Source organism: Tupaia chinensis, unplaced genomic scaffold, assembly GCF_000334495.1.
Source record: "Tupaia chinensis unplaced genomic scaffold, TupChi_1.0 Scaffold000361_2, whole genome shotgun sequence".
NCBI lineage: Eukaryota > Metazoa > Chordata > Mammalia > Scandentia > Tupaiidae > Tupaia > Tupaia belangeri.
In genome coordinates this window covers 5,328,375-5,337,609 of record NW_006159858.1, presented here as the reverse complement: position 1 = coordinate 5,337,609, position 9,235 = coordinate 5,328,375, and the positions used below count along the sequence as shown (strand labels likewise).

The 9,235-nt window shown below is 42.7% G+C and overlaps 2 pseudogenes; both read right to left on the bottom strand.

The window, feature by feature from the left end:
• Positions 1-2,348: 2,348 nt before the first annotated feature.
• Positions 2,349-2,981, bottom strand: LOC102495460 (putative 18S rRNA (guanine-N(7))-methyltransferase pseudogene; annotated as a pseudogene).
• A 285-nt stretch (positions 2,982-3,266) lies between these two features.
• The window catches only part of LOC102495049 (putative 18S rRNA (guanine-N(7))-methyltransferase), an 8,650-nt pseudogene continuing 2,681 nt past the window's right edge, over positions 3,267-9,235 (bottom strand).

Genomic DNA, 9,235 nt, shown 5'->3' with positions numbered 1-9,235 from the left:
GAGTCTAGTACCCCAACAAGCACACTATTACCTGCTGAGTGGGGAGTCCAACTCCCCAACCACCACATCACCTGCTTGCCCCAATTTGTGTGTGTGTGTGTGTGGAAAGAGAGAAGTCACCCCCTGGGGATGTGGCCACACTGCAATCCCTTCTCTCAGGATTATGGGCTCACGTGCACATGTGCCTGGCGTGAGTTTCAAGCTGGCAGGTCCAAGACTTGAACCACAGTTACCCATGTGGGAATCCAGCTGTCTTAACCACCATGCCACCTGCTGAATAATAGTTTCTTAAAAAGAACCATTGGGGTGGAGGTAGAATGGGGAGTTACTGTTTAACAGGTAGAGTTGTAGTTGGATGATAAAAAAGTTCTAAAGGTGTATAGCAATGATTGCTGCACAACAATGTAATGTACTGAATGCCAGCAAACTGTACACTTAGAATTATTTAAGCAGTAAATTATTTTTTTGAGAGGTTTTTGCTATAGGGCATATGTGCTCGCCAGAAAGATAGAGAGAGACAGAGAGATAGAAAGCGAGAAATCACCCACGGAAGGAAAGCCACCCTACAATCCCTTCTCCTCCATTCTCCTCTCAGGATCTTGGGCACACACGCACACGCACCCATAGTGAGTTTAAGCCACCGAATCAGGGATTTGAACCACGGTCGACTATATGGGAGTTCAGTGACATAGTCATTATTCCAACTGCTGGCCCCTAAGCAGTAAATTTTATGTTATGTATAATTTACCATAATAAAAGAAAGAACTATAAAAAGAGAGAAACAGAGAGAGAAAGAAACAATTGTTCCACTTGATTAGGTTATGGTAACAAGGCAAAAAATCTCTAAGAGCCAAATTAGACATTTCATCGAATATTTCCTGCACTGTAAATGTCTCATCAGTTGTAATAGTACCCAATAAAAATGCTGGTTGCCCAATAAAAAACTTTTAAATGCATAGTAAAGAACAGGACCAACAGATGGCATAATGGTTACATCGCTAGACTCCCATGCAGTCGACCACGGTTCAAGTCCTGGATCCAGTGGCTTCAAACTAATGCCGGGCGCATATGCATGCGTGCCCAAGATCCCAACAGGAGAATGATAGAGAAGGGACTGTGACATGGCCATGTCCCCTGCGGGGATAATTTCCCGTTGTCTCTCCAGCGAGCATATTCACCCTATAGCAAAAATCTCTCTCATCACTCTGCACCCCGTTTCCACCACCACCACTTTGCAATATACAATAAATACAATAAAACAATCACAACAATGTAGTTCATGCTCCCATGAGAATCCACTGCTGACCCAACGGAAGGCAGAGAAAATGATTTACTGCTTTTAGAACAAAATACGGGGGAACGGCAGATGGCATAATGGGTCTGTTGTTGGACTCCCACATAGTCACTTTGGTTCAAGCTGGCAGCTTAAAACTCACACCAGGCATGTGTGTGTGTGTGTGTGTGTGTGCACAAAATCCCGAGAGGAGACTAGAGAAGGGGTTGTAGTGTGGCTATGCACTCTGGGGCAATGATTTCTCGCTTTCTGTCTGTCTCTCCGGCAAGTGTGCATGCCCTGTAGCAAAAATCTCTTCAAAAAAAAGAAAAGAAAAGAACAAAATGAGGTATTCTCAGAACTTTTTCAGTGAAGAAAATATGTATAGACCTTTAGAACTTTCTAAAATACTTTTTGGCCAGCTAATGAAGCATGCGATTCAATATAGAAATACTTTCCAGAGGTAAGTGCCCGAGCTGGGTGGCACATCTCACAATTATGTGCTCAAAGGTGTTCCGCTAGACACCACTGCTGCTTACTAGTGGGCCTGTGCTTGCCACAGGTGTACTGAGCGTCAGGTCTGACCTTGCCCTGCCTGCTGCAGTGCTTTCTTAACAGCCACTCTTGGCCATTTCTCACCACTCTGTGGCTCACAATTTTGTAGGGAACCCTCTCATTAGTAAGCGTGAATTCTCTGCCCTTGACTCCTCCATCCTGATATTAAAAAAAAAAATTTTTAGAGATATTTGCTATAAGGCATATGTGTTCACTGGAGAAACAGAGAGAGACATTAAGTGAGAAATCACCTCCTGCGGGGATGGGCACATCACAATCCCTTCTCCATCCTCCTCTCAGGATTTTGGGCATGCACACACACAAGCCCAGTATGAGCTTTAAGCTGCTGGGTCTGGGATGCGAACCACATTGAGTCCCAGCAACGCGGGACATGTCAGTCCAGCAATGTAACCATTACACCATCTGCTATCCCTCCATTCTGATTTTTGTCCAGTCCCTTTGGCACAGGGGCCAAAGGTCCAACAAACAGAACTTTTTTTGACACTATCGGGGTAGTCCACTACATGACACCAGTGAAGCCAGCCTGGGTGGCCTGGGTCATGATCAGCTCCAACTGCTTTGAGTTCTCAGGGTACAGCTGCAAGACAGCTCGTGCTCCATGGGTGAGAACAGAATAAAGAGCAGAAAAAAAAGTAGTACTGCAGCTTGGCAGGGTTGTCGGACTTCTTGCTAACAGTACAGAGCCACTACACAGCAGAAATGCTGATAACCATCAAAGAGACCTGGCTCAAAGAGGATGCTGGCCTATGTCCCCGGAAGCAGGTCTCTCCATCTCTCAGGCCAAGGCTGTGTCCAGCAGGGCAGAGCTGATGTCAATGCCCATTCAGTAGTGCTTCTCATCAAAGAGAATCTCAAATAGCCCGGGACCACATCCAATATCCAACAGTAACGGGGCCGACCCTCAGGCAGATAAAAACTCTGATGCTTGCCCAGACTTCTAGGTCTGGATATCAATCAACTGTGAGTTGTCAATGTACTGCAGGACTTTACTCTTGTCACAAAACAGCTCCAGGGACTGCAATTCTCCTGTCTCCCGCTGAGGTTCAACATCCCCACTCTTCAGCAGCACACCTGGCCATGAAGATGTTCTTGAAAAAAGAAGAGCAATGTTTGAGGGGAGTTGCCTTAGCATCTATCAGGATCTATCATAAACTATACTAATACACTGTGGCATTTATACAAGGCTGGGCAAATTGATACATGGAACAGAATAGTTTAGAAACAAAACAATTATAAGACTTCAAAAACTCATGGAGGGGACCAGCAGATGGCATAATAGTTACAATGCTGGATTCCCACAGCTTACTAGTGGGCCTGTGCTTGCCACAGGTGTACTGAGCGTCAGGTCTGACCTTGCCCTGCCTGCTGCAGTGCTTTCTTAACAGCCACTCTTGGCCATTTCTCACCACTCTGTGGCTCACAATTTTGTAGGGAACCCTCTCATTAGTAAGCGTGAATTCTCTGCCCTTGACTCCTCCATCCTGATATTAAAAAAAAAAATTTTTAGAGATATTTGCTATAAGGCATATGTGTTCACTGGAGAAACAGAGAGAGACATTAAGTGAGAAATCACCTCCTGCGGGGATGGGCACATCACAATCCCTTCTCCATCCTCCTCTCAGGATTTTGGGCATGCACACACACAAGCCCAGTATGAGCTTTAAGCTGCTGGGTCTGGGATGCGAACCACATTGAGTCCCAGCAACGCGGGACATGTCAGTCCAGCAATGTAACCATTACACCATCTGCTATCCCTCCATTCTGATTTTTGTCCAGTCCCTTTGGCACAGGGGCCAAAGGTCCAACAAACAGAACTTTTTTTGACACTATCGGGGTAGTCCACTACATGACACCAGTGAAGCCAGCCTGGGTGGCCTGGGTCATGATCAGCTCCAACTGCTTTGAGTTCTCAGGGTACAGCTGCAAGACAGCTCGTGCTCCATGGGTGAGAACAGAATAAAGAGCAGAAAAAAAAGTAGTACTGCAGCTTGGCAGGGTTGTCGGACTTCTTGCTAACAGTACAGAGCCACTACACAGCAGAAATGCTGATAACCATCAAAGAGACCTGGCTCAAAGAGGATGCTGGCCTATGTCCCCGGAAGCAGGTCTCTCCATCTCTCAGGCCAAGGCTGTGTCCAGCAGGGCAGAGCTGATGTCAATGCCCATTCAGTAGTGCTTCTCATCAAAGAGAATCTCAAATAGCCCGGGACCACATCCAATATCCAACAGTAACGGGGCCGACCCTCAGGCAGATAAAAACTCTGATGCTTGCCCAGACTTCTAGGTCTGGATATCAATCAACTGTGAGTTGTCAATGTACTGCAGGACTTTACTCTTGTCACAAAACAGCTCCAGGGACTGCAATTCTCCTGTCTCCCGCTGAGGTTCAACATCCCCACTCTTCAGCAGCACACCTGGCCATGAAGATGTTCTTGAAAAAAGAAGAGCAATGTTTGAGGGGAGTTGCCTTAGCATCTATCAGGATCTATCATAAACTATACTAATACACTGTGGCATTTATACAAGGCTGGGCAAATTGATACATGGAACAGAATAGTTTAGAAACAAAACAATTATAAGACTTCAAAAACTCATGGAGGGGACCAGCAGATGGCATAATAGTTACAATGCTGGATTCCCACATAGTCGACTGCGGTACAAGTCCCAGACTTAAAACTCATGCAGGACCTGTGTGCATGCGTGTGTGCCCAAAATGCCAAAAGGAGAATGGAGGAGAAGGGATTGCAGCATGACCATCCCCTGGGGGTGTTTTCTTGCTTTCTGTCTCTCTGTCTTTGTCTTTCTGGTGAGCACACATGCCCTATGACAAAGAAAAAAAAAGTAACTCTCTTAAAAAAAAAAAAAAAAACTCATGGAAAAGTAGAATCAGAGTTTATTTTGTCACAACCCCCCCCCAAAAAAAAACAAAACAAAACTGAAGACCTTGTGCAGTTTTCTCATCATGCACATTCTCCATGAGTTCTTTGAAAGCCCCCTCATATATAGTCATATAATTCATGATAGAGGTAACTCTGCAAAAGGGTGAGGAATGAGCACTCAATAAACAGTGATGGTTTGGTAGTTTGTGGTAGTAAAGTTTTTTTTTTTTTTTCTTAAAATACTGGTTCATGGGACCAGCAGGTGGCATAATGGCTAAGATACTGGACTCCCACATGGCCAAAAGTGGTTTGAACCCCAGACCCAGTCGCTAAAAAATCATGCTGGGCAGGGCTGACAGGTGGCATAGTGGTTAAGGCATTGGACTCCTACATGGTTGACCATGGTCTAAGACTTAGACCTGGTGCTTGTTTTCTCACTTTCTCTTGGACTGTGTATCTCTCTGGTCAAATTAAAAAATAATAATAATGATGATGAATAAAATTAAATAAAATAATTTTTAAAAATCATGCCAGGCATGTGCACATGCATGCCCATAATCCCAGGAGGAGAATGGAGAAGGGATTGCCACATAGAGGGTGTTTTCTCACTTCCCCTCTCTCTGTCTCTCTCTAGAGAGTGCACATACCCTGTGGCAAAAACCTAAAAAAAAAAATGGGTTCATATATTTAAAAATTACCTAGAATGTCATTGATTTCAAGCATTGAAAAAATGTTTCATAATATGCTATAGTCATTTATCTAAGAATTTTTTAAGAATCAAAATAGCAACAAATGTCTTCATATTTAAAATTTTATAATATATAGAAAACAGAAGATAAGTACTTAAAAACTATCTTCAAGTTGAATACTAAACAACAGAACTCTTTCAACAAAATTAAGGATATACAGTGGCTATCAACTGGACCTCTGGTGAGGCTGGAGGCTGGATAATCATGTGGGCAGACTGACCCCCAAAAACAACTAGGATACCAAAGCTTGCCTGAGCTTCCCTGGTGGGCAAAATTTGATGAGTGTGACCACACAGGGTCACTTGGAGAATTAAAAGCTGCCCATGGGACCAGCAGTTAGCATAATGGCTATGTTGCTGGACTCCCACGTAGTCGACCGCGGTTCAAGTCCCAGACCCAGCAGCTTAAACTCATGCCAAGTGCATGTGCGTGTGTGCCCAAGATCCCGAGAGGAGGATGGAAAAGAGATTGCGCTGTGGCCATCCCTCCTGGGGGGTGATTTCTCGCTTTCTGTCTCTCTGTCTCTCTCTGTCTGTCTGGTGAGCACACGTGCCCTATAGCAAAAACCTCTCCAAAAAAAAAAAGAAAAAGAAAAAAAAGCTGCCATGTAAGTACTAGGAGAAAACAATGGCAAGCTCGTACCTGGTCTCTCCTGGATTCTGCCCTAGGAGCCTCCCCCTTTACTGATTTTAATCTATATAAACTGTAATTGTGAATATAAAAAAGGAAAAGAAATGTGAAGTACTCTACACTATCAGAAAGGTTATTCGTGGTTGCCTAGATTGTGAGGATAGGCATAAAAATTTCTAAATAAAACACTGGAATGAAGCATATACATATTACCTTGAGGGTGGTTATGTATTTGCAGGTGTGTTTGTGTGTCAAGACATACAAAATGATAGGAGCAGCAGATGGCGTAGCCTCCCACATGGCCAACCATGGTTTCAGTTTTGGACCCAGTGGCTTGAAACTCACACTGGGCACATGTACATGTATGCCCAAAATCCCAGGAGGAGAATGAAGAAGAGATTGCAGCCATCCCCCAAGTTGGTAATTTCTCACTTTCTCCTTCACTGTCTCTGTCCCTCTCTCTTTCTGTTCCTCTCTTTTTCTCTTTTGACAGCCTAAGTCAAAAATCTCTTAAGAAAACATATATGGGGACCAGCAGTTAGCATAATGGCTATGTCACTGGGCTCCCATGTAGTCGACCGCGGTTCAAGTCCCAGACTCAGTGGCTTAGACTCAGGCCGGGCACGTGTGCGTGCAAGCCCAAGATTCCGAGAGGAGAATGGAGGAGAAGGGATTGCGGCATGGCCATCCCCTCTGGGGGGTGATTTCTCGCTTTCTATCTCTCTGTCTCTCTCTGTCTGGCAAGCACACGTGCCCTATAGCCAAAACCTATCCAGAAAAAAAAAGAAAAAGAAAAGAAAAGAAAACATATATGGACCAGCAGATGGCATAATGGTTATGTCACTGGACTCCCACATGGCCAACCACGGTTCGAGTTCTGGACTTGGTGGCTTGCTTTCTCACTTTCCCTTTTTCTCTCTGTCTCTCTCTGGTGAAATTAAAATAATAATAATAATGATAATGATGGAATTAAAAAACAGAAAACAAAAACTCAGGCCAGGCGTGTGTGCATATGTGCCTGAACTCCTAAGAGGATAATAGAGAAGAGATTGTGGTATGGCCATCCCGCTGGGGGTGGGGGCGTGATTTCTTGCTTTTTGTCTCTTTCTCTCTCTGTCTCTCTGGTGAGCACACATGCTGTATAGCAAAATTCTCTCTTAAACAAAACAAAACATATAAAACGATATGCTTAGAAAAAAAAATAAACAATGGTGGTATAACTTCCTCTCAATATGAAAACAAAAAAAGTTTGACCCCCATCTTATAGCATACACAGAAATTCACTGCAGGTAGACGGTAGACTACTAAGAAAGGCAAACCCTTTAGTAGATAGTATTTTCAGGATCTCTTGGTAGGGGGTGATTTTTCTTTCTTTTTAAAAAATTTCCATTTTTTCCATTTTTAAGCTTTTCCTACTTTTAAAAAATAATTTGATTGTAATTTACATATAATAGTGTCCATCTTTTTTTTGTGAGGAGAGAGGTGGGTTTTTTGTTAGTTTGTTTTTGTTTTTTTGCTATAGGGCACGTGCACTTGCCAGAAAGACAGACAGAAAGCAAGAAATCACACACACGCACACTCCATGGGGGATGGCCACACCGTAATCCCTTCTCCTCCACTCTGTCCTTGGGCAAGCATGCACACACGCCCGGCATGAGTTTAAGTCACCAGGTCCAGAACTTGAACCACAGTCAACTACATGGGAGTCCAGCGACATAGCCATTACGCCAACTGCTGGTCCCAATAATGTACATCTTTATAGGGTACAGTGTGGTTTTTCAAAACATGTGTAACAATCAAGTGGGGAGAAAAACCTATCTACGATCTCCAACATTTATCATTATTCTATGTTCTGTACATTCAAAATCTGCTCTTAGATACTTAAAAATATATATTAACTTGTCATTAGTGTTCTTTACTCTAAGCCTAAGGAAGAACAAATTTCCTGTCCTCCTTCTCGGTAAGCTCACACGTATCATTACTAAATTTTGCCACACTCAGTCTTTCAGTAAATATCATGAAAAGATCCAAGTTATACATTGAGATAAATTTCCTTAAAAGGAAATTTGAATATTCCCAAGAGCATTTAATTTTTACATATTCAAAATACTTACAATGTGTATGAATATTTTGAGCATCTACTTCATACAAACAACAGGGTTCCTTTCTTTCTTTTCTTTTCTTTTTTTTTTCTTGATGTCATGTTGTTTATTGGCTGAGTTGGGAGGAGTTCACAGAGCTCCTTAACAGTGCTTGCAAAGCACTTCTTCCCTCTCAGAGTTCACAGTGTATGGAGATGAGCCGAACTGAGCCAAGGCTACCAGGGCTGAGCTACCAGGGTTAACTAGTTGACCATGTGCTCCCTTCCATTTATAAAGGCTGCAGACAATAGTGGCTTATTGCCAAAACCAAACTGTCACACACACAACAGACACACACACACACAGACACACACACACACACGTGCATTACATACAATGACATAAAACAGCAAAGTCACAATTGCATAACAAGTTCGCAAACACGCTACAAGAATAACGTAAGTTGTTTATCCTATGGCTGTCGAATACGATGAGATAGGAAGAGAGAGAGGCAGACTAAACCATCCTTACTCTACTTTCTCTATATAATTAAAGGAAGCAGGTTTATCTTTCCAGCTAGACTAAGCCCAATTGCTACGGTGCCATGTACCTGTTATTTGCTAACTTTCTTATAAGATTTACTCATGAGTCTCACATTGCTGTAAGGGCTGGATATTTTGAGTGGCTTCCCAAGAAAATGTGAATGAGAACATTTTCTTTTTATTATCATCATAATCTTCTTTATATTACATTGGATTACATATAACTTCACAGTGTATTACATTGCTTTTTCAAAAGGGAATGCCATGCATGTCAGTCAGTACAGAGACATTAATCTCCCCGCTTCATCATTCAATATCTTTTCTATGTTTTTCCCAATCATTATTATTATTATTCTAATTATTTTTTAAAACAGTCAATCACTATTTCTCATTTTGCTTGTAAAAAGGCTTTACCCATCATGAAATACTTCTCAGACCAATCCAGTTGAGAATACTATACCTGTCATCATCAACAGGTAATAAACCATATCTGTTTCTCACTAAC